The 26,754-nt window shown below is 43.9% G+C and overlaps 1 long non-coding RNA gene across 2 annotated transcripts; it reads right to left on the minus strand.

Annotated features, from left to right (window-relative positions):
• Nucleotides 1-539: 539 nt before the first annotated feature.
• Nucleotides 540-26,534, minus strand: LOC149348477 (uncharacterized). Of its 2 annotated transcripts, none has more exons than XR_016292259.1 (3): nucleotides 26,387-26,534; nucleotides 2,548-2,653; nucleotides 540-787 (listed from the first exon to the last, which is right to left on the minus strand). It is a non-coding gene; the product is annotated as an uncharacterized LOC149348477 (long non-coding RNA). The 2 variants fall into 2 exon arrangements; XR_016292260.1 differs by lacking the exon at nucleotides 26,387-26,534 and adding an exon at nucleotides 19,212-19,323.
• Between the last annotated feature and the right edge of the window lie 220 nt (nucleotides 26,535-26,754).

A 26,754-nucleotide genomic window follows, 5' to 3' on the forward strand; every position in this document is an offset into this window, starting at 1 on the left:
CGGAACAGCCCCTGTAAACAGGCGGGAAATTGCATTGGCGAGATGTTGCTTGAATGCCTGACGCCATTTCTTATTGGAATTTTATTGCTGGTTTTATGGAGGGCTATGGTAGCTGCTGCAGTCGTTTTAAATATCTTTCAGTATTTTCACATAAGACTCATCTACACCCTGACTCCGCTGTGGCTGCATGACTGCTCAAGTTTCCGCTCAGTCCAATGATTTCTTGTAATCATAAGGGCTATAACAGGGGTTGATTACATTCTGGGTATTTCGCTATCTCCAGATTGATAATGTGAATATGGTCTATTGTCGAGTATCTTTTACGAAAGCCTGCCTGATCATTTTGTTGGCTGAAGTCTAAGGCTGTCCTGATAATATTAGCAATTAACGCAAAATCAGTGAACGCAGATTTGCCGCCTCACATGGCATGATCGCCTGTGTAGTTTGTGTTCTTTTTTTTAGTTGTGGGAAGCAAACGTTGCGAGTGCAGTTTGCTGACTTCACCTTCAGTCTTTGCGTTTTCAAAAATGTTAATTCAGTCCGGTGAACATCAGAATTCAATATTTATTCCTGGTTTAGCAGCGGTTCTCTGCATTTCCCGAAGTACGCAGTACGGATCTCCGTCTTCAGGCGTCGTTGTAGACCAGAGCTTGCTGGAAGTGCGTGTGCAGACTGCATGAGCGGTGATCCACTTTATCCAGGAAGCTTCAGGCAGCATCTCGGGTATGGAGGCCTGTCAGTTCCATTAAGGAAGGGATTTTCAATCCCCAAACCTGGAGGTCCGCATCTGGAAAGAAAATATTCATCAAAGCAAGCAGTGTTAAAGATATTAACAATCCTGTCTTCACGACGCATGAGGCCTTTTATTTATTTATGAATACTGTCAACCCTCAATTGAGGGTCATTACAGGGAGGGAAAGTGAAGAGACACAAAAAAATGCATATATAACCATGAATGAACAAGCTTCTTTGAGCATACAATACAAGAGAGCATGGAAACGCAACACAGTTCACACCACTGTAGAACCACCTGCTATACAGAAAGCAATATTGGACAATCAGTTACGCGCCCATCTACAAGAATCATCTACAAGAATCTACAAGAAATGTGGATTTATGATTATGCTCTAATTGCACCACCGTGCTTATACAAATGCATTTCCAAATTTCTTCTTGTTGTCTTCTTCAAAACGGTATGGTAAAAAATTAATGTCAACGAAACAAGAACGCCTTATATCAGCGCTCGTTGAGGGTTCATTGTAAACGTCACTTGTACACGCTATTCGAAAATACGACCTTAAAAGTGCAGCAGTCAGTACCACTTCCAATTAGGAGAAACTACTTGGACGCTTCTGGGAGGTTTGCGAAATATTGAATCTTGAGCTCCTCATGTTACGACCGCTTCTGATGTTCTCTTATCTTGAAGTCTGACTTCTAACTCCGTCTACATAGACCACCCTATTAAGAACGACGGTGACGCTGCGCGTGTATGGCTTCTAATACTTTCTATTGTTCAGCTGGCTGTATCTTAGGCTCCTCTATGCGCTTGAGCTCAAGTTAACAACAGCAAAATAATGCAATGGTGACATTAATAGATAGGCCTCCATAGGTGGAGTATCGTTTACTGTAGGCTTTAACTGTGAATGATTTACTTCGTACGGAATCATTTATATTTGTTGACACACGCCTTTGCAGGTTACATGCTCTTTACAGCAACGCGTTGGAGAAGTGAGAGTGTCCAGAGTTTAAATGCAACGTTCGCCTCAAATCACCATGGGCCCATCTCAAGTCCGACTTCCAGTACATACAACCAGTTCGGAAAATTTTTTTAGGGTAGCAATCCACTTAAAAATTACATTCATGGGAGTTTGTCTTTGCCTCTTTTGTCCTGTTTTCGCATAAATTGTTCCATTTGTCTGAAGAAAATCTCACTCGAACGGTTTTATGAAGACATGGAATCTGATGTAGGTATAGTAAAACCGCAGTTCTTTGTACTGGTGAGCTATTGTAATGATCATAAATACTTTTTGAAAACTTGGATGCCTATTGGCAAGAACACTACTAATCCCTCTTTTTCAAAGACATCTCGTTGAAAAGGTTTAAGGGATTCACTATGAACATTCACAATCCTATCTTGCGTAAAAATGACGTCAATAGCTGCCCCGACCACCGAGGAAAAAATCGCCCCCGAAAATATTGAGTACTGTTTAATGCATGGCGCACTCTCCAGTCTTCCTGCCTCTTTCGTTATGAGGCCACTTTTACAAAAAAAATAATGAGAATAAAAATACAAAATAAGTTATCTGTGTTAAGAAAGAGGTTGTTTTATTTTAACAAAAATTTCGAAACAGGTAAAAAAACAAATTTGTTTCATTTTTGTTTACCAAAATAGACTAAATATACATCTGATGCCAGCAGTCATACCTTATGTTCATCTCAAGTCAGATTGCTTTTGCTCTTATACACATAAAGTCAGGAGCTGTAAAATAAATCAAGATAATAATGAAAGCATCAATTGTTTATTTACTATAAAGTAACAATACTCACGGAGTGACTGTAGTTGAGCCCTTGACGCAGCGGACCTTCACACAAGGCTGCGCGAGGTTCTTGTAACTGCCGTCTTCGATGTCATGTCCTTGAAAGCTACAGTTACCTGAAACAAGTTCACCTTCAATGCAGTGATGTACCAATAAACTTATCGAAGAACAACTTAAAAAAATGTGGTTCATGTTTTTATTTTGTACTAGACGGACCTGACTTTCCAGAATGCCTTTTAACGTGCTCATTCGGTGATCTAATACTCCGCATCGCCTTAGGACTGAAAGAGCGGCAAAGGTATAGCTTGTATCCGTTCGTGCTGCCTACCAGTCAGTTTACTACTGGGAAACGGCGTCCTTGACGATATATTGGTGGCTAACGTCACAATTCGTACGCAGGTTGGTTATACTGCCTATTTAAGGTGTTCTTGGCCTTCATTACTGGTAATCCTCGCCATTCTGCTTAATGTCAGTGTGAAGGCCTGCTTTTATTTTTGCTATGGCAGCGAAATAAAGATGCGAATATGTTGCGATTCAATGACGAATTCGTATTTCGCTCACAGCCGTTTTGTCAGTTTAGCGTGACATCAACAATTTACGCGCTATTACCGAAGGACAGCGTTCAGCGATGCTACTTGGGTGCATCTCGATGTTTTTCAATATTTGTATATTTTTTTTGACGTGCATGTTGCAAGCTTTTAAGTTGATTGTTTCATGCTGCTACAAGCGTTAAATTATTATGCAACGAATTTAAAACGCGCATCTGTTTCACTCACTGCATAATTTTCCTCACTACTGTGGCCAATTTATTCTTTGCATCATATGGTAAATGAGATTTAACAGTAAGCTGCGCATCGACATTAAAGCATGCGTCAATGGAAGATTTCGGGTAATGTTTGGCGACGCAGATTTTATTAACGTGCTTTGATGTTGAACAGCCCATGCTGGGTTTTGCATTTCTCTCTCACCCGCCGCGGTGGCTCAGTGGTTACGGCGTTCGGCTCCTGACTCGAAAGACGCGGGTTCGATCCCGGCCGCGGCGGCCCAATTTCGTTGGAGGCGAAATTCTAGAAGCCCGTGTGCTGTGCGATGTCAGTACACGTTAGACAACCCCAGGTGGTCGAAATTTCCGGAGCCCTTCGCTACGGCGTCCCTCATAGCCTCAGTTGTTTTGGGACGTTAAACCCCAATAGACCAATAAACCAAACCAAGCATTTCTCTCTCGTGCAGATCTGTGCGTCGCAGCTATTATTCACGCGTCCTCTTATTATTAAAAAAAAGCGCCCAAACGGATGCTGCGAAGTCAAGAACGCATCGCCAATGCGCCACCCTTGCGTCCCCTGGGTCTATTACCAGCAAAGGCAGCTCCTTTCAGTCGCTCGGCCACCCAGTCATGGCTCCCGAAGGCGGCCGACCATTGTCGGCAACATTTCGGCCACATTCTCACCCGCAGAGGCGTCAGAACATTTTCTGGCTGCATGGTATTTCAGTGCCACCTAAAAGATAGTCAAGTACTGTGGAATGCCGCAAGCATGCCACTTTGGTGAGGACTTTCTGACGGCTTCGTTGCTGCTCCACTGTGTTGCGCATTATGCCGGTCTCCTTAACTGCTAGTTCTCAGTTGGGAAGATCCATGGGCGAAGAAATATGGTATTCCAATCGTTCTTGTTTTGTAGTTCCAGAAGCCCCTGGGCGACCTATACGACGCATCGATCAAAAGGCTTATAAACATGGCAGTCTTAATTTAAGAGCAACACTATGTTCCGACTTTCGGTAGGTTTATAGAGCTTCGGCAAAACTAGAAACATTGTCGATTTATATAAACCCCTTGTTTAATAAAAAAATGTCTTGGTGCGAAGAACAAAAATTCAATAACCAAAGAGTAACTTTTTATGACGGTTGAGCTAAATATGCCTGTTTTGTTCGCTCAAAACAAAGCCGCTATTTTTCGGTACATAACTGAAAAAATTTATTGCTGCAGCTAAAATACATGTTTTAAAGATATGCCTGTAAAAAAAGAAAACTATACCGAAGTTTATTTTCCAACTCCAGTATGCTTCAGTTTTTTAACCACAATTTATATTCCGTAAGCAGCGCGAAATAAAAGCAATCCTGACCGTTCCATTTTCATCCATTGAACGTAATCAGAAAGAATGACAAAACGGTTTGAATCCTATCTGAAGCTACCAATCGCCCTTAAAGTTCGATGGGTGCCTCAAATGCTGCTTCATTGATGACCCGATCTGTTTCCAACTGAAGCCAGTGTTAAGAACCAAGGTGACGGCTGCAGTGTAAATCTAGGCTCTTTTCGGAGATCCGTAGTTTGCGAGGTTATTGCACTGACTACATGAGCAAACCTCTACAAGGAGCTAGACTCTAACGAACGCCGGCGCTGCAAAAAGACGCTTGTCTTATGCCTTGTTCCCTGAAACATAACACGTCATATTTCTTCTGGTGCATTAAGGAGGCAGCTCCTTTCGCTCGGTCTAGGTAGGCGCTCAAATTAGAGATGGCGTTGCATTATAAGCGCTGCAAGTGGCTGCTTGAAAATAAAGATGGCGCAGCCTACTCCTCCAAAACACTATAGTCTGGCATGATACACTATATTATAACTGTAATATGTTTTCATGCATGGCCGTGCAATCTTTGTCTCCACTTTTTAAGCGGTGGTGGCGCTAAAACTGCATAATCAGTCTGAATGGTTAAACATGCAGGAGGAGACTTCAATATTCGGAACCACTCTTCCAGGCGAATGTGAAAATGCGATGAAAGTGTCAGATGGCCGCTCTTGAAACCTATTTCATCTGGCTGAGGCTCATTGAAATATAGATTTGCGAGCGGGGTGTGTGCACCATTCAGGAATGTGGCACGCCTCTCTTGCAAAACATGGCATTGAAATTTACAGCGGCTATGACAAAGACACACATTTTGTTTAAACAAGTGATTATGGTGTATGTGAAATTCAAAGATCACGACGTTTTGTCTCAGCAAGGAGCCTGAGTGTCCGCAACGATTTCATTCTGCCCCGCCGCGGTGGCTCAGTGGTTACGGCGCTCGGCTGCTGACCCGAATGACGCGGGTTCGATCCAGGCCGCGGCGGCTGAATTTCCTGAAGGCGAAATTCTAGAGGCCCGTGTGCTGTGCGATGTCAGTGCACGTTAAAGAACCCCAGGTGGTCGAAATTTCCGGAGCCCTTCACTACGGCGTCTCTCATAGCCTCAGTCGCTTTGGGACGTTAAACCCAAAAAAACCAAACCAAACAAACCAAACGATTTCATTCTCGATACAAACATGGATGCTGTCAAGAAGCGCCTACCTTCAGTGATTACGTAGTGAGTTCTTGTTTCCAGCACCAGTCCTGACACGTTAATAAATGCTTGTTGGTTGCCTGAGAAAAACCCAGTGCTCGAATAATCATGCAGCAGCAAAGCGTGAAACACCGCAGAAATCACACCCACATGGTAGATCCATGAAGCAGACCTCTTAGAACGAATATTTGAACTAACGTCTACCCAGGAGCTTTGTTATAAAGGTGAAAAAAAAGCGACTCTCATAGCCGAACTGCCTGTTTATTTAAATTTTGGGACCAAGATCTTAAAGAACACCTTGTACTCACGTGCCGAATTTCCCCTCACTTCACAGGTTAGCACAGCAAATAACAGGAGGATGCTGCGACAACCTATGTGGGCGCTCATTCTGCGAGCGTTCTTCACAGCACTTGACCTCAAAATCGAGTGAAATGTGACTGAAGCCACAGAGCTTTTTTTCGACTGTGGTTTCCATTAAAGATTAAGATAACTAAAACAGCGTTAATGAAAATAAAATATCAGGCTGTTTAACTTACTCCTAGCTATAGACTGCTCCCCGCTTACACCACCTACCATGACACCGACTGCGACATCAGCGTCTGCTTTAGTGACGGGGGTTTCTTTTTGTCTGCGGGCCTTTGAAACAGTGATGGGATTTTCGATTTCGTTGTACGTATTTTTCTATTTCAGAGGTTCGCTATTATACGCACCAGTACTGCAGCTGTTTCCTTCTCAAAAACTCATATACTACGAAATAAGAACACCGCAGACAAATGTCATCTGCAGGCTCGGCAGCATATCAGTGACGCGAGAGCGGCCGATCTGTTGCACCTTTTCGTTGCGCAGGCTCTAACAGCTGCGTACGTCTAGCTTGGTGCAACCGCAAACGGCTGCGGAAAGAGCGAGTGCAATGTGAATTGCTCAGCCGTATCGGCATTGTCAGCAACACGACCGATAGGTGCAAGCACTCGGTTGGCCCTATCGGCTTACTTTTTCTCGATCACTTTTAGCAGAATGTATTCTTTTTTTCCGCCCAGATATAAAGAAAATACGCAAGAAAGGGAACTTGCAAAAGGTACGGTTTTGCAAAAGGTGCCGGAAACTACACAGTTGTGCCTGCTTCGGAACACTCAGGAAATAGAGTGGCTGGAGAACGTAATATATACATATATCATCATCATCATCAGCCTGACTACACCCACTGCAGGGCAAAGGCCTCTCCCATGTCTCTCCAATTAACCTTGTCCTTTGTCAGTCGCCACCACTGTATCCCTGCAAACTTCTTAATCTCATCCGCCCACCTAACTTTCTGCCGTCCCCTGCTACGTTTGCTTTCTCTTGGAATCCACTCCGTTACCCTTAAGGACCAGCGGTTATCTTGCCTTCGCATTACATGCCCTGCCCAAGCCCATTTCTTCCTCTTGATTTCAACTAAGATGCCATTAACCTGCGTTTGTTCCCTCATACACTCCGCCCTCTTCCGATCTCTTAACGTTACACCTATCATTTTCCTTTGCATAGCTCGCTGCGTTGTTCTTAACTTAAAGGGCAACTCCGGCGATTTTTCAGTCATTTTAAGTTAATGGCTGATTTGTGTTTCTAAGAACCTCCTTTAATGTGTACGATACAAGATTTTGAAAAGTGACCCTAAAATAATTTTTAAATAGCAAAAAACGCACAACTCGAAACCGAAACCGCAAAACCGAAACCGGGGAGGTGCCTTCGTGCGGTATTGACTGTGACGTCACTGACGGGTTCGCCTCGCTGCAAAGTCCCCGAAGATACCGCAACTACCCTGAGCCCTGCTGTCGACATGACTGAAAGCGCGGAGAACAGCTTTTCCGAGACCAGCGAGTATTCAGAAGACGACTCATTCGACGATTTTGGACTGGACGAGTCGCCTTTCAGGTATGATCCACCGCCGCGCGAGCCTGCCGAGTCACACCACAGGCCGCGTCACCTGCAGTATGGAGATGGTCTGAACTCGAAGAAGTTACTCGAGTCATTTACTTGACTTGAGTCATTTGATTTATTACTTTTGATTGATTTATTACTATTTGATTTGATCACTTGATTTGAGTCATTTCTCGTGCATGCATTTGTGACACAGTCGTCAGAACAAAAGTTAATGTGATGTTCCCGCTGACAGCTGTTCGTGCGGCGAGTGCCGGCCGACCCAGCCTGATGAAATAATCTGCTGCCGGAACGTTGCCGCGGTGCGCAACGTCCTTACAGGGGCATGCACCACCAACAGTCCTCTCTTTTCGAAGCTTTGTCTCGACGGCGAGATTTTGGAAGTGAGTTCACACCATAATCCAGCACACCGCTTCCTCTTGGCGGCCGCGCTTTGTTCAGCTGGCCGCTGCGATGGGCGGCTGTACTCGAATAACGTTGGCAAAGAATATGCCTCCAAGCGTCGGTTGTACGAAACCTCAGCGAGTCCAAAGCTCTCTCTGAAGTACACGCTGTCTTCATAGCAATCTGGCGCGAAATATTCCGAGCCCAAGCGGGAATGCTTCCTCGGAGACCAGTTGACACGGCGGACAGCTCTCACCCACTTGTCGCGAAGGTTCTTATTGCTAGGAAACCTATGGTAGATAACGCCCGTTGTCACAGATGAAGAATTTGTGCACCCCACAGCACAACAGAAGGTGCCGTGACCCATCACTCTGATGTACACATCACATCAGGCACGTTGGGATGGCGCGAAATTGCACAGACGGTCGAAATAATTCCGGAGACCTCCACTACGGCTACTCTTTGTTCCTTTCTTATTTCACTCCTTCTTACGTCGCGGTTGGGGCGTCTTTTACTGCGTCATTTACTTTTCTCAAAACCAATTTTAAGTTTTCCCCTGCACTGCCAACGCCAGAGCGCGCCCGACCAGCTTGACACGCCGACTCGCCAGTGACGTCACAGTACAGGGTGGCCTGTAGAAGTTGCTCGATCAATGGGTGCCTCTCGCGTCGAGGAGCGCTTGTCTTCAAAATTCGCCTGCGGTAAAACTACGCCGCTTTCAGGTGCGAAATTATACATGAGACATCAGACTACCATATAGAATGCAGACTTAAAATTTCATTTCGATTGATGAACATCGAAAAATCGCCGGAGCTGCCCTTTAAGCTGAAGCCTCTTTGTTAGCCTCCACGTTTCTGCCCCATAGGTGAGTACCGGTAGGATACAGCTGTTGTATACTTTTCTCTTCAGGGATATTGGTAAGCTACCATTCATGATATATATATATACATGTATATATATATATATATATATATATACACATATATATGCAGTAAGAAGCTTTCCGCAAACACTCAAAATTACAAAAAAATGAACAATACGAAAGAAAGGCATAGACGGCAAAGAAAGATCCTAAATGAGTCAAAACCGTAAATGAGCAACACACAATTGTAAATGCAATGGATATACCGGGTGCTTTTTTTAGCAGGTCCAAAATTTAAAAAAAAGGTAAATTGCTTTAGATTTATTTTAGCACTGAGGCTATACTGGCTGCGACGGGCGCCAGGCAAGAGGAAAACTGCTTTAATTAGTTCGTTGATTAACTAAATATGTTAATAAACATTCCTTATTTTTTTTAGGGGTTATGTTGTATTCGCAGAATTGGAGATCGTCCTTCAAACAGTCCAACCGGTAAAAAACAATTTTAATTAAAAATTTTTCACTCACGTTACGAGGTGCAAAGAAGTCACCCTGGTAGGCATCTTCACACCGTAACTCAGCGGCGGTGAGCGCCTCTGACGTAGTTCGCTCCGCCCGGCGCTTTGCGTCACACGGCTGATATCACCTGAAGCCCGGACGGGCGTTCTGCGCTATCGCTGCTTGTTTCGCTTCACTCCGCGGCATCACGGAATGCCGCGTTGGAACAAAAACGCACTGACACAAAGCGCAGGATGGAGCGGGCTACGTCACAGGCGCTCACAGACGCTGTGTTACAGTGTGAAGCTGTCTACCAGGGTGACTTTTTCTCGGTTCGTAACGGGCGAAAAAATTTTTTTCATTAAATTTTTTTTTCTTGGTTGGAGCTGTTTGGAAGACGATCTCCAATTCTACTAATACAACATATCCCCTAAAATAAAAATTATAAAAGTTAATTAACGTATTCAGTTAATCAGCGAACTAATTAAAGTAGTTTTCCTCTTACCTGGCGTCCGCCGTAGCCCTCAGTGTAGCCCCAGGGTTAAAATAAATCTAAACGAGTTTACCTTTCTTCAAAAATTTTGGACATTCTAAAAAAAGAACACCCGGTACACAGTATAACGAGCAAAAAATACAAATCAGGTGAAGGCACAGCGCGACTGGGGCAGGGCGAAAGAAATAGACGAAAAAAGCGACGCCACACACTGCAACCAACTTAACGGAGGATCGGAACCGCTGAGTACGTTCATACTGCAGCAGTCTAAGCTAAAAGCGCAGCCCTGCGTGGCCTCGCGCTGCCCTAACGTCAAGGTGGTGTTCGGACCACTGTACCATCAGTACAGCGGTCCGATGCACTCCACCTTGATCCTTGCCAAGTTTGCCACCAGCACACGTTATGGTGCACTGAAGAGGAATCTGAACTCGTCTTTTTGCCGCGGGGACTCAATTTACACGTTCCGATCATTCTTAGAAACTTCTACTTATTGCCCTGTGTGGCCGACTTCCCTAATTAAATCGAATTTATGTCCAGCTCTCGCCTTTTTTTTTTTTTGAATTCTCCCTCGTACGGTGGGCGGAGTCGACCAACGCGCGGAGTGCCTTTCACCCAGTCCCGTGGCAGCTTGCCGCTCTGCCATCGGCGGAGTAATACGTAGTAATCCGCAGAAGCAAATAGTCCGCGCGTATTTTTATTTCTGTGGGCTTATTTTGCGGCTATATTATCAGCGAATGAAACTATTTATTGACGGAAACCTAAAAAACAACATAAAGCGAAAGCAATGCCTCCGCGGAGCTGGCTGAAAGGCACTCCACGCGTTGGTCGACTCCGCCCACCGTACGAGGGAGAATTCAAAAATAAAGGCGGGAGCCGGACGTTAATTCAATTTAATTACAGAAATCGGCCACACAGGGCAATAAGTCGAAGTTTCTAAGAATGCTCGGAACGTGTAGATCGAGTTCCCGCGGCAAAAAAGCGAGTTCAGATTCCTCTTCAGTGCACCTTTAAGTATAGAAGAAAAACGCAGGAGTGAAGCTTCTGCAATTGACTCGACAGTTCAGCAACGACAATCACGTTAGGTGTCCTCCGTCCGTTTTTATTAAGCAGGTAAATGGTTCAATTCCTTCAATGCACAGAGTTATCCATATGTCCTGTATCTTGCTCTTTCCAGTCTTTAGGGCTGCGTCGCGATGGCCTTGTACACTCTTTGCGACATCCTTGAGGGATTAATAATCCCAGTTCACGATTACGAAAATTCCGCACCTGGAGCCCGCTTTGCTCCGATGAGACCTTATGAGACGTAATGAAAGACTTAAATATTGTGGCCTTTGCCAATGAAAATATTCCATTAAGCTTGAGGAGAATCAATACACGGGTGAGTTTGTAACACGTATAGTTAATAGCAGCAAAAGCGACCCCGAAAGTTACGAAAAAAGACAAAACAGACCGTGACTCTTCGTTTAATTTTTTTATTTCTTTCGAGTCATAGCTTGTCTTGCAGTCTATTATTCCACGTTTCTCCTCAGTCGTCCTGATTGCTTCAAACTTTCCTGTTTACAGAACTAGTAGCGGGATCCTATAATAAATAAAATGTTATAATTGGCATTAATCTTTTAACACCAGAGCGAAGGATGATACAACTATGTGTGTCCTCCGTGGTGGTGGATTTTAAAATAAGAGTTCAATAGAAATCACGAACTGGTAGTATTTGGTCTCTAGTGTTTCTCAATTGCAGAAATGTAAGCATTGCTTGACATATTAGGACACAGTAAATAACCGCATAAATACTATTAGAACACAAGAGTAAACTTGTTTACCTCCCAGCGACAACACATCACAGGCTTATACAAGAAATGAAATTAAAAGGCAGAACTGCGTCTTCAGCTCCCAATAAAGGTTTTCAAATATTTTAGATTGCTATGGGTCTGGCTTACCAGAAAATTTCTTAAAGCAGGCTGCCTATCCTTAGTTACTTGAATTCTGACCTTCCCTGTGTTATTATGTTAGAAGTGGACCGCTCTGTTAAAAATTAGAAATTATAGCACGTGTACTAGTGGAAATGAAAACTAGTCATTTTTTTACAATGTGTATTATACTTTATTCGCTTACAATTTCTGACACGCTCTGAACCAGCATCACCACCAGCTAACATGAAATCAGACTGCAGCAAGATTAAGAATAAAGCCAAGTGCGGCAAAGTATTATTAGAAGGTGAGCTGGACCTCATGAAACTGCAGGCGATTTCCTGCAATTACTCCAACCACTATGCATACGGTGCACAATAAACCTGAATTTCGATACCTCAGTACTGAGATTACTTAATCCCAAGATTCATCCGGTGGCTTAAAATGTCATATTTGCAATGCTGTAATGGCGGCTAGTTGGTCTTTCACCTTCAGGTTGCCGCGCTATACTTAGGCACAAGGACTCAAGGCAACCACAACGGCAAGGAAGGTCATTTTTGGTCCAAATCTTTCCTACTGGGCACACCGTGTATGGGTAACCAGTAACCCATACATGGAACCCTACTTCAGGGCTACCGATTTAGTTTCCGACTTGTGGCGCAATCTGTTTCTTAGTAGACTTAGCACACGGAGACAACTTTCAAGCTATACTCCCGCAATTAGTAGTATTGATCTGAAGTGGAGAACTGCACTGCGGTACTTGAGAGCGCGGTACTAGAGAGCGAGGTGTGCCATCATTCCTACTAAGCATCGCAAAATCCTAGGTAGCCGCACCTTCTATCAAGCGAGCCCTGTGCCCGCATTTTTTGTGCCTGGAGATAATCCCATTGATAAGACTAGCATTGACCCTCTAGATAATAAGTGATAGTGTAGTTTCAGTCGAGATGGGAAAGGTCTCGAGAAACCAGACCGCAGTATTGACTTGTCCTGATGGAAGCGTTGTTTCCAGCCTACTTCTAGTGCACTTATCTTTCGCGTCCATTTAGTATAATAGTGCTGGTCATTTAAAACAATTTTTCCCTCTGTTGACTATAAGAGGCCAAGATTTGGTTCATTCATCTTTAAGGAGATAGCAGTTGAGACTGAGAAAAAACGCAACGGATGGTTACCAATACGTCACGTGAGAATCAATGGATGTTGTAGAGACATTTTCATTTCACAATGTACTGAGATACAACATTTGCGAGAGGCATGGATACGCGCATGGTATAAAGCCCACACACAAGAAGACACAGATTTTGTCTCCCACACACATTTACTTTTCGTCTAGCTCTGCTCGTCAGTAGACCGTTCCAAGCGAGTGGCGCCACTGCTGCTTGAAACAATAGTTATAGACGCAAGCAATCGAAATAATGCCCTTTCCTTTCCCATTAGGTCTGTGGCCTATGTCACGCACCAACCATAATGAAGTCTGGAGAACATTAAGCCCTACGCGCTTCTATCCTCTCAAATTGCAAGTGTAAAATAAACCTCAATGCAGAGTCATAGCTTAAGTACAAGGATCGGCAGACTGTTCTCAGTGTTTACTAAAAAACGTCAAAAATATTCACAAACTTTCAATCCACCACCCACTTATGATGGACGTTATGTTTGGTGTTGATAAGATTATACTAATAGTCGAGACATAGAATTTTACATTAACAGCTGGTTTCCCTATCTAAGTTTATTAGCACTAAATTTCTTCAAACACTTGAAGCATAAATTTTTCATAGATATTTTACCAGCCCTTCTCATGAGCTTTTACAAGACTAGGAAATGATCAATCGATTACGTATATCAGCAGCTTCCTTTGTTTTAAGCATAAGAGCCTCATTTCCCTCCACTGCAGCCGTTTGAACTCAGTGAAACAGAAAATATATATTAACATGGTTACATTGGTAGTGTTGGTTAAATCAGTTCGTGTTAGACAGCATAGCTTCACAGTAAATCTCTAAAATAACAGCCAACTCACCTCGCCGAGGTTCTTAACACAAAACTTTACTTGAAGTTTAGGCTGGGATTCAGCAAAAAAATTACTGTGAAAGCACTTGGGACTACAATTTAAGTTTTTACGTGTTGAATCTTCTCGCAGCTTTCTGACTGAACGTCAACATTTTATCCAAGCTAACCAATACGCTTCAACTCGTTATTGGGTTTGGTTGAGTTTCTCCTCCAGCTACGGCGCTGGCCTTCTACTTTCAGATTTGCTATATTTTCCACCTTCTTGTCTTTTCTCTCATCTGATCGTTTTTATTCAATTCTAAGATAGCCACGTTCCTCTAACACAGCTTGGTTAATCCTTTAGGGAGGTCAGAGTTGATTTGAAACCGCGAGGCACTGGCCAATCTTGTTTAACATCTCCATAACGACTTTGATTTCTTTCCACTTTCCGGCAAACCTGCATTTGTTTAAATGTGACGTTCGATGAACAAGTATTATTGAGTTATTTACATGAGGTCTTCCCCATTAGTATTGTGTCCTTTTCTTGAGTTTAACGTCCCAAAGCAACTATACGGGACGCCGTAGTGGAGGCCTCCGGAAATTTCGCCGACCTAGGCTTTTTAACGTGCACGGTCTATTTCAGCGCTCGCTGATTGAAATATGTGTAATTGCGATATTGATGCATATATCGTATATCACAAGGTTTTATACTCCTTTCGAGTGGTGGTAAGGGGAACTAGAATTTCGACTTCACTGTTCGTGCAAATCACAATACGGCATGGCATCTTGATCGAATTTTTATTTTCAAACTTTTGATCTTTCAGCATTTTTGCTTCCAAAGGCTACAAAGTACATTGAGGCATTCGTGCATGCGGCCACTTCTCAGAACTGCGCTCGCCGATATTGTTGGCGCCCGTAATTTCAGCGGGAAGTCGGCCGACAGCAGTGCGGGAAATGACGCTTGGCCTTTTTTGACATCCATGAGCCCAGTTTTCCGAAATGTCCTTTAACCATGTGCCCTAGCTGCTCGCAACTAGGGAGGAAGATAAAATAAAAACAAAAACTTTTGCACAGGTGTGGTTAGAACCGGGCGGCACGATTGGAAATCTTCACGCAAATAATGTGAGCTACAATAGGTGTCAGGAACACCACCGTTGCCTATACAACGTTGAAGTCGCAATTAACCCCCCTCCCGTCGACCATAACCACTGTACTGGAGGCTTGAGAACACATTACTAGCGAAGGCGTAAAAAAGAATTTTTAAAAACAACTCTAAAACGTATTAGAAGATACGTGCTCATTATTCACTATTTCAATTTCACCCACAATTCAATTCACTTTTATACTTTTCAATAGACCTGTGTTGTGTGTCGCGTTACTCGCCGGAGCGACTGTCGGGGTGCTCACCTATAGCAACTCTCCGCGATGACCATTGTAAGCAGCAGCACTAGCGAGAGCAGCATTTATGGGATGCGCCGGCCTTATCAATGTCGCTCCAGTATTTCATGCGGCCGTTTTTAATTGAATAAGTGGGTTTATTATTAATGGAGTGGTCTACAGACCACGGACTAACACTAGTACTTTCCGCACTCCATACGCTCACTAAACTGCTCCGGGTATTTTCAGCATTCGTGCACAATAGGAATTGGAACCGCCCTTCTCGACGGATTGTCACGCTTTTCTGCACGTCACAAGGTGGGATCTATAGCGACTAGTGAGAAGCTTTGGCTGAAAGCATTTCTATGGGACGTAAGAGCAAACTCGAAAAGGGCACTGATGCTAACGGCCCTTATAGTACCAATAACGAAGTTCTCTTACTGACTGCGAAAGAGAGCATTAGAATCTCATATTCGGTTCTCCTGTGTACATGATTTATGCTACTGTTTCGCAAGCGTGCAAGAAATATTTGCTTATTATTCTGTGGGAAAAATCTGTGTGTTAAAGAACTATTATTAATTTCACCTTTTGCTGTTTTGAAACTTTTGAGTAAGAATAAAGGAAGAAAAAAAAAGAAAGGAGTTAGAAAAGATGGCCTTTAAAGTCGCCATCGATATCTTCCTCCGACATTTTATAACAGTAGCATAGGACGAAACAAGCTTTCGGTTTTTTTATAAAGCCTTCTCTGAAAGACTGCTGACTACTTTTTGAAACGTTTCTCGTCTCTTTTAGCCTAGCCTAGAAGTTTGGTTGTATAAAGTTCTCCGAATGTCTCTACAGCGCATTCTAAACATTATATGAGTTTCCGGTAATGATACCCACGTGGTGGTGTTCACTTCCCCATCCGAGCACGTGAGGCGCACACAAGGATTGCGCATGTTCTCGATATGCCCATTTGGGATTTTCTTTCCGTTCGAGTAGCAGTCACCTGCAGAGAATGTGCTATGAATGCGTTATTGCCAACGTGGAAACACCGGCAGAAAATTTCGGAAATGTTCTTATAATTCTTTTGTTTTACTAAACTGGCTGCTTACTTTGCCACACTTGTTGTTTCCAATGCACAAGCTAAATCATTCATAAGTTATTTTAAATATGTACTTGTAGTGTAGCTCCCAATTTGTTGTGCCCTGTAGCAGTGCTTTGCCCCTTGGAAAAAGCTATATCATGGAAACAAATTGTGATCTTGATGATGCTGAATTTTCATTGCGTAAGGAGAAGTTTTTCAAAAAAGCGCCAAGGCACAAGATATTTTTCTTTCCAAGAAGTGTCGTCAGAAACTGATTTTTCGATCATTTCACTGCCAAGACGCCGAGAACTCCACCAGGGGCATGCATATACGATTTTTATCACCGATGGGTGCCCGGCGGCATTGGAATCTCACTCCGTAGCTCTTACTAACGAGGGTGAAGCTCAAAGCCCTAGGCTACAGCGTTAGGGCTCCCGCTGCAATCTAAACTGTTGCAGTGTTAGTGTTATTACTTCAGTTCAGTACGTCACTCCCTGGCAACAGTTTGCCACTTTATCGGTATGAATGACTAATAATTGAGGTATCTCTGCCACTCGCGAATTTTAGTTCTGAGTCGTCTATTGCGCCTGTGCCATCAGTGCGATGTGTAGAAATGGCGCATTATGACTGTGAGTCTGGCTACGACCGAAAAGCAGGGGCCTACACGGACATGTTACAGTAACTTTTGTTTTGTTAGCTTCCAGCTTCACGTTCCGGCCCAAACCGTCCTGTATTTTAATTCAGTCCACATTGTTCGTTTCTCAGTGGGATGTGCTCCGAAGTCTATTTTTTGCGCGTAGCAGTGGAGTGATACCCACACTGAGTTGTTCGGTACTTATAGCGCAGGGATAGCATGCTATTTAAGGACAAAGCCGATGACGCTGTCATGGCCATACCCTTCGCAATGAAAGCAAAAATGAGTACGGGATTTCGGAGTCAGCGACACGGTAATCAGGGGCTGCGAAATTTACCAATAGCGCCACTTTTGTGATCGTTTCTCATGGCGCTACTGATTCTCAGGCGTTCGATGCGTTTTTCCAGATGCCTTAATACCACGTTCTTGACTCGAACGTTTTACTGGCCAAGGAATGCAATGTCGTTTTTTTTCCTGGCTTTGTGGTTCTGCTTTGTGGTTCTAGAAGTCATGAGGTGGTCACTTAGACGTAAGGGCCGATAATCGTGCACTACTATTGTAAAAAAGTGGTTAAAGAACTCCACTGCGTTCGGATTTTCTCTGTATTTATTACCCATTCATAAGAGCTTAGAGCATAATCACTTTAAATGTAATTGCTTGCAGTTCTCTTATCTAAAAAAAGCATTTCTCTGGCCGGAAGCAGACACATTAAATCACGAGAAATTCAACTTTTCTTTTTCAAAACCAACAAATACAATTAATGTTTATTTCAAAATATTTTTTCCAGAAAAAAGCCGCTATGGTGAAAATTCAAGAATGAAACGTCTTTCGTGTTGCTCAGCTATATATTACAAAATTTTTTCTTCAAAATGCAGAGAAAAATTAATTTTGCAAATTCTATATGCCGCTGCTTTTGTGAAAAAAAAAGTCTGCATACTGAAATCAGGAGAAAATAATAGTAACCCTGCAGTTTAAGACTTCATTCTCTGAGGATAAGTAATAATATTCAGAACACAATTTTAGTTCTCTGTAAGCTTCACATCACCCTAAACTATGAGTGGGCGCCTGTCGTGTACCTTGATTCACGGCCCGTACTGCTTCCAACTGAAGGCAGTATTATCCTCCAGTATAATGGCTCCAGCTGCAGTCGAGACGCTTTTGACAGACTCGACATTTGCGAAGTTAGGGTACGAATGTACATCTGTACGAAAACAGCTCTGGCCGGAGCTGGATATGAACAAAAGCTGGCTCGGAGCAAAAGGCTTGGCATATGTGTTAACGGGGCGCGCTATACATTTCTTCATGTAGCACGAACACAGAGCTCTATGCAAGGACCTGGGAAGGCGCACATAAACAGAGATAGTGCTACTGAAACTGCTCTATCATGAATGCTTGAAATCAAATATGGCGTCGCCTACCGCTCTCACGTAGAGGATCCCGGGAATCACTCACTATTTTCAATATTGCCATCCGCCTCCGTCATACCTAACTGTTTCCTGTTTGTGTCCAGTTTCCGGTGAGAGTGGTGCTAATACAGGCACATAATGAGCCTGACTGATTAGATATGCAGGTGCTGGCTTGAAAGTTTGGAACTGCAGCTTGCAGTGAATGCGGGAACGTGGATGGGCGTGATATGGCTGCTCCTAGCACCTATTTCATATTGCTAATATTTAGTCTAATAGCGCGGTCATCTCTCTCTACGCTACATTCTAGAATGGGCCAAGCCGGTCCTGCAAAGATATCATATTAAATATGCCATTGACGGCGAAAAAGACCCATATTTTTAAAACCATTTATTAAATAACGTGGCGTAAAATTCGAAGGTTAATAGGTCTTCTCGCCGCGAAGGACTTAACCCGCGTACGGCGCCCCCTTTCGAAAATATAGATGCTGCGAGGAAGTTTCTACCGTAAATGATTACTGAGGCAGCTACTCTACTAGTTTTAACATCGTAAGGATCCGGCCTACATCTTTACGCGTTTTTCCCGCACCAGTTGCGACACGTTAATAAAATCTTGCAAAGTACAAAGCAGGCCCTGAACTCTCATTGTCATGCACCAAAAAAAGACCAAGAGCTGAAGAAATCAAAACCACATGAAAGATCTCTAAAGCAGACCTCAAGGCAAAAAAAAAATATTTCAAGATCACCGCCGACCTTGTGCAAGCAGGCAGGCAAAATGCGAATGTTACAACCTAAAAAAAACAATTGTAATGAAATCTTAAGACTAAGCATACAAAGAACTTGCTGTACTCACGTGCCGGATTCCCACTCTCTTCGCAGCTCAGCAGGGCAAAAATCAGGAATATACTCAGACAACCAATGAGGGCGCGCATTCTGCTTGCGCTCTACACAGCACTCGGCCGTAATAGAAATGAAACGTAGATTGAACCGCACAGCATTTTTGTCTGAAAGTTGTCACAGGGAGTGAGGATGACGGACTTTGCGAAAGTCAAAGGAAAAAAGTAGGGCTTTCTACCTTGTCGTAATTATTTCCTGCGCTACGTTTCATTCGTTTACCGCGACACGGGCTCCCATGTCTGTTTATACTTGTACCTTTCTTTTTATCCACGTACTCTTTAATCAACGGTTCTATCTTTGCGTTCGTTGTACTCGCTTTGTTGTTTATTCGAGAGGCTTGCTGTTGCCTTCGCTTGTGTCGTAGCCGTTTCCTTCAGGAATGCGCGAATACTGCATACTAAAAAGAAGGCAGTCATGCATTGTTAGCTACGGGATTGGCCGCCCAGTCTTGATGACCACGCCAGCTCATCTGTGTGACCTCTTCGTTTCAGGCTAAAACAGCTGCACACGTCTACTGGGTGTGTACGCTGCCTGCGGAGGCAACAACAGCATGGTGGATAGTTCAGCCCTGCCGGCATCGTCACCCACACGCCTGCCATGGTTAACCGCTCGGTTCCCTCTGAAGGTTGCACCCTTTCTCATCACTGCGAGCAAAAAGGATTCTTTTTTTTTTCTGCGCGAAGACAAATAGGGAATGTGCAAGAAATAGGAAGAGAGAAAGGAAACAGTTCGGCCAAAGGTACCCGAAAGTACACAAGGCCTGCCTTCTCCTACATCGCTAAGAACGAGACGTACTGAAGAACCAAGACGAAAAAGAAAAATAACACGGCCCAAGAAAAATGTCTGTGACTAGACAACAAGATAGGGGAAATGGCGAAAATGTTAAATTAAAAGGCCATAAATTGGTTAAAACAAGTTTAAAAACAGGACACGGTGGACGATGGAAAGCAAAATTGCTTTAAAAAACAGAAAGCAAAAGAATTAAGGCGCACAAGAAAATAAAAAAAACTGCCCTAACCGTAAAAAATATTCAGCCAGCCAACACAACCCTCAAATTAAGAGTGGATGTGAACAGTCTACTAATTAGCAACAGCATAGAGTAACAAACACGACCATCGTTACGGAGGCTTTCGGAAGCGACAACCTGCGACAGCAGTGTATGGAGGTGAATATAAATTTAATAATATCTTCCTTTTTCCCCTTCGGTGGTTCGTTCTGAAGTATCCTGCGGGCGAGTTTGGCTGAAGCGTCGAAAGGCGTAGAAGAGTTATTGCACGCGGCAAGAGCAGAACCAATACAAGTGACACTCTGAGCCGGTTTATGTAGCAGTTTGTTCGTCCTCGAATATTTCGTTTGTGCGACGTCATTCATTACGCGACCAATAGGACCGCCCTGCCGCAAACTCTGGAAGTACTATAGAAGAACTTCTTGTTGGGCAAGTTGGTGCATTGCTTTGAAGGAACCCAGTTGCGCTATAAAAAAGACAGCCACAGGAAAAAGCCAAGGAGACAGACAGAGCGCTCTGTCTGTCTCCTTGGCTTTTTCCTGTGGCTGTCTTTTTTATAGCGCAACTTGGTTCCTTCTGGAAGTACTAGTTCGTGCCAGTGCGCAAAGAGGACTCGATCAAACAATCAAGCGGAACTTTGCTCGAACTTTGTTTCGCGCTGCTTCGCAAACAGTGCGCCACGGATCCTTGGTGCGGCACTCAGCGCACATATCCGCCCATGTTTTCTTCTCTCCTTCCTCCTCTGACTGCTCCATCGTGGCACGTTACCAACGACGCCAACAATGCTTGCGGACTGGCAAAAGTGTCTCTAACTGCTGTCGTATCAAGAGCGCTCCGCCCCGCGGCCTTGCTCCACTCTTCTGACAAAATAGTCTTTCTCGGCGCGCTACCCTCTCATTTACTGTATTACACTTGCAAGTTTCGCTTCTGCGCGGTTCAGGATACGCACCAAGTTCCGACGCCAATAATCCGCAGTAAGTCTGAGGCACGAGAATGCGAGAGGATTACATGACAAACACAGCACTGAATCATCTGCTGTTGACTCTGCAGTGCAGTAACGCATACCGCTTTAGTTCTGCGTTGATTTATTGTTGGGCAGGTAAATTGCTCCGTTCTTATTAAGCGCAGAGCTACCCCTGTGTCACGTTCCTTGCGCTGCCCAGCTCTCAGCATCATTTCCCATTTTCCTTTTATTTTCTCGTCGCGGCACACGAGACATTAGCATTTTGAGGTCAGAAATGAAAAACCCGACCCCACACCCCTTCCACTACTGCGCTGATCATAGACGACATGCTTAAAGTCTTAATTCATTGATTCTTATGTTTCTGAATGGCGCTCAAATGCTCGGAAGGATCAATAAATTGGTAGTTGGCAATGAAAGTTTTTCATAACACTTCAATGGACAAGACACGCCGCACAAGAAACAATAAAAAACGCTGTAAAACTCCGTACTTTTATATTCAGTTTTGAATCAAAGCCTCTCTTGTGGTCTCTTCTGCGTGCTTCTTCCGTCCCCCTGATTACCACAACTGTTTATTCGTCACACAGTTATTCTGTAGGCAGCACTAGTGGGAAAATACTGGAATTTCATACACAGAATTTCATATAACAGGGGGAAGGTTGATACATGGAGGTGCAGTAAGCAAAAAACAGTGGCCAACTCGCCCGACAAAATGGAATTCTGTTGTGAATCCATGCCTGTCTTATCAGTTCTTCCGCATGTCTCGTATAGGGCGAGAATTATTAAAAGATTCGCCTAATAGGAGTAACGTCCAATAAATTGACCATGTGTAGAAACTCCTAGATGTATTAAGAAATCGTAACAGCGTAAAATAATTCGCAATCAACAATAATTGCTTTTTTTTAAATAGAAATCCACAGCACAAGCACAGACATGCACAAGATATCGAATGCATAAGACAGAATTGCTACGTCAGCTGCCAAAAGAGCGTTTAGACAATTAAAACCTAAAGCTTGTGATATATCAGTCATGTTTAGAAGTGAGTTTTCGTACAGAAGATTCCTGAGTTTAGACGGTAACGCTGTAGAATTCATATCATCCGTATGTTGGCAACATGAGAGAAGCCAACAGCCACAGAAACCAAGGGGCACAGGGGATTTTTAAGTTTATTTATTTATTTTGTGGTGTTGATCAATTTATATTACTGAATATGTTATCGCTTAAAGCTAATTGATTAGAAAAGCAGAAGAAAAAACAACCACATGCCGCCGGTGGGATCCGAACCCACGACCTCCGAATTAAGCGTCCGGTGCTCTACCGCTGAGCTACGGCGACGGCGGTCAAACCTTCTGCTTTCGGGGGTATTTATGTTTACAAATAACCTAACCTTGGGAGTGTTCACCAGCGCCACCCACGTTCTTAAGCGGCGGACGTGGCACGTCCTGAGTTACCGCTGATGTGACGTAGAACGTCATCGAACGGCGAGAGTGGAAGCTGTGTGAGAACCCTCTTATGCTTCCTAAGGCATCAAGGCTGCCAGAACCGAGGCCCTCGTTAAGCAATTAAGCAGACGAGGAAAGGGGAATGAGGGGCTCGTTATAAATATGAGAGAAGCCAACAGCCACAGAAACCAAGGGACACAGGGGATTTTTTTAATTTATTTATTTATTTTGTGGTGTTGATCAATTTATATTACTGAATATGTTATGGCTTAAAGCTAATTGATTAGAAAAGCACAAGAAAAAACAACCACATGCCGCCGGTGGAATCCGAACCCACGACGCGACGGCTGTCAAACCTTCTGCTTTCGGAATAATTTTTTCTGCACAAACGCTAATAATTCGTGCACTACGCACGTAACGGGTAAAAGCGTTCATATTGGAGCAGCCTGTAGGATAGGCCATTCGCTGGCCACTGCAGTATTATACGAGGAACGTTCTGGATAAGCATCTCTGCTCAGTATGGTCGAACGGCGGATTGCTGGTTGACCCGAACGGCCAAGTGCTAGAAGAAGCCAATAAAAGGTGAACTAGAACAGAATAAACTGCATGTCCTTTGATGCTTCTTACCGGGATTTTCGCTCAGCATGGTAAGTGTGAATTTGTATTAGTCCCACGATTACTAAATCCCAAAACTCTTCACACGAATGAAACATAGACCTGAAGGCGAAAGCCTGCGCTCACGATGAAAATACGATTCTTCGACGAAACGGAATTTTGACTGCAATTTTCATCCTCTGAGTCAAAGAGAATTCATTATAGCCCAAAGCTAAAATTTATTATTTTTGCAAAATTCGAGTATTTTTCAAAGCCTACTTACTGTCTTTAAAAAAAGCAGTTCGTCAAATCTGAAAAACTCATCTCAACACCCCACTGTAAGAAGATTTTCATCAAAAATACAACATAAAAAATTCAGGACTATTTATGAGACGTGTCTTAAACGTCTCAGTTAGTTCTGTACATTACAGCGCGGTAATGTCTAAGATCCGCTCCTCATGACCAGAGCAAGATCAGTAACCTACTACCAAACTCGACACCTCTGATAATTAAGCGTGTTTTACGGAATATTATGGAGTTACGGAACGCCGCGATTCTTTCAGCGTTATCGAAGTACAATATTTTCGAGAAGGCTTCGTACTAAGAGGTAAATAGATACGGTTGCAAGCACGGTTACCTCATGATTATTTTGTGGCTGTACAAACCGGCATCTATCATTTGCACGGGCATGGAGCAAAACATCTAAATCGCTGGTAAAAAACAGAGGGGGTTGTCTGTTCGGTTCTCAAGCCGTGCTGTGTTTGGGAACAAATTGCTTTCTACTATTTTAGTGCACTATATATGAAGACGATTTTTTTTTTTATCCCATACATAGAATGCACATCTCTCGTCGGTAAAGGTATGTGTACGAACTCGACTGCTCTCAAGACAAAAACTAGATACAGAAAGGAACTCAAACTGAAAGGGCAGTATTTACGCTGAGACAGCAGCAACATAGCTGAATTCACTGCGGTCTAGGCACGCCCACTAAAGACAAATTTGACCAAGGAGAGATGGCGTGGCTTTAATTCAGCTGCTAGTGGGCGCGGGAAAACGCAGATGGCGCCGCCTACCGGCCTCACACACAAGGCAGGTTAAAAATCACTATCATTATTGAGATCGTTCATCTTCATCATGTTCGGTCGTTTCTTGTTTATGCCCACATTTTCTGTGACTATGACGTTACATCTTCATGATAGGTCTGCATGATAGACAGGCAGAACACGTCTGTAAGGTATGTAAATGCAGTTTCCAAACAAAGCGAGAAGGCGATCAAGGAGTGACTACCGCTCTTAGTGCCTATCTGGTCTTGTTTAGGTTGATTCAGATAGTGTAGCTAGCTTTTTCTATGCCCTAATCAGGAATATCTACGTCGGTCTCGTAAAACTTTAAATTATTATTCACAATAAGCTCGACAGACAGCCCAATTTTTTACGATCTATTATATTGTTACGTGCTTAGCACGCACGGGGGTTTATTCACAGAGGGGATCGGTCGGAGCAGGATGGAAGCAGGCAGCCTACCAGCGTCCCTCAGCTCTTTTTCTTCCTTTCTCCCTGCCGGTCAGTCCTTCATCTTCTGCTTCTTCCGTCGAGATTCTGTGGAAGCACGTGACATTTCCCTCCTCGCAGACGGAGCCCGTCGGGCGAGTTACGTAGACCGTCTGGGATGGAATCGCTTGAGACGGGCTACATGCACCACCTGAGACTGGCGTGACCGTCGACCACTAGCAGTTAGTCGTGATATAACGTAATTAACGTCACTTATGCACTCCAACACAACAAACGGTCCAGTGTAGTGGGACAGCAGTTTCTGACACAGACCACGCTTGCGTAGAGGGGTCCACAACCACACAATGTCACCAGGAACATAAGAAACTTCTTGGTGTTGGACGTCGTAGCGGTTCTTGGAACGCTCTTGAGAAGATAAAATTCGAACGCGGGCAAGCTGGCGAGCTTCTTCAGCTCTGCAGAGTGTGGTCGCAAGAGAAGGTTCGTCGTGGATGAAAAATGGTAGAATGGTGTCAAGGCCGCAGCGAGGTGAGCGAGCATAGAGCAGGTAAAAGGGGCTGTAGCCTGTTGTCTCATGTTGCGCTGTGTTGTATGCATGAGTAATGAACGGGAGGACGCCATCCCAGTCCTTATGATCTGCAGCGACGTACATAGCGAGCATGGTGGTGAGCGTCCGATTAGTGCGTTCTACCACCCCGTTCGTTTGGGGATGATATGGCGTGGAGTGGCGAAAACTGCAGCTGCTGAGGCGGAGAAGTTCTTCAACAACGTCCGCTGTAAATTGGCGTCCACGGTCGCTAATGAGAACTGCAGGAGGGCCGTGCCGAAGAATGACGAATCGAAGTAAGAAGTTAGATACTTCAGACGCAGTAGCAGCTGGTATCGCGGCTGTCTCACAATAACGGGTTAAGTGGTCTACGCACACAAGAATCCATCGATTTCCTTTCGAGGACCGTGGGAAAGGTCCAAGGAGGTCAATGCCAACTTGCTCAAACGGGGCTGTTGGAGGTGTGATTGGCCGCAGTTTGCCCGGTGGACTTGAAGTCACCAACTTAAAGCGCTGGCATTGCACACAGCTGGCTACATAGTGCTGGATGGTTGAACGCATGTTAGGCCAGTAAAATCGTTGTTGTGTGCGGTGGAGTGTGCGTGTCACTCCCAAGTGCCCAGACGTATATATCGCAAAAATCAGTTATTACATCTCACGGCGAAGCAGCGAAGCACACGTAGCCTGCACAATGTGTCCTATTTCGAGAAAACGCGTATCCAGCGATGAAGCGTGTACTGTCAGCGATTACCGCGTATACTTTTCTCGTGACTTTTAAATCAGACAAATCCGGTCTACGGCTTTGAGCTAATTTTACTAGACTAGTGATTCTTGAGAAGACCCAAGGAAACCAATTCTCCGAATCACTGTGCAGCGAAAAAACCTCAAGAGCTGCATTGATCTCATTCACATGAGAGACCTATGAAGCACGGAGCTAGAAAAAAATATTTTAAGGAAAGTCTTCTCAAGAGATTATGCATACAGGTACATAAAATACGATACTCGATGACCTTACAAGTTATAATCATAAACACCTAGAGCCGATAAATTCAAAATCATCTGTTACTCACTTTTAGAATTCGCCGTCTCTTCGCATCTAAACACGGCAAAAATCAAGAAGATGCTGAGACAACTCATCACGGCGCGCATTCTGCCAGTGCTCTTCACAGTGCTCAGCCATAAAACGAAAGCGACGGGAGCGAAACAGCATGCATTTGTGTGCGCTCGTTGTCACAGGAAATGAAAATGAAAAATACAGCGAGAATGGAAAGATAAAGGCACGACTACATTGCCTTTTCTAAATTATTTCCTGTCCAACACTTGCATCACCTACACTAACAGCGACTGTCACATCAGCATACGTACCGGCTAAGGGTGTTTATTTCTGATGACGGGCGTTTTGATCTGCCGTTCAATCTCCGGCTCCGTTATATTTTTT

This window comes from Amblyomma mixtum, chromosome 4 (assembly GCF_055824585.1).
Source record: "Amblyomma mixtum isolate Tamu chromosome 4, ASM5582458v1, whole genome shotgun sequence".
Lineage (NCBI taxonomy): Eukaryota > Metazoa > Arthropoda > Arachnida > Ixodida > Ixodidae > Amblyomma > Amblyomma mixtum.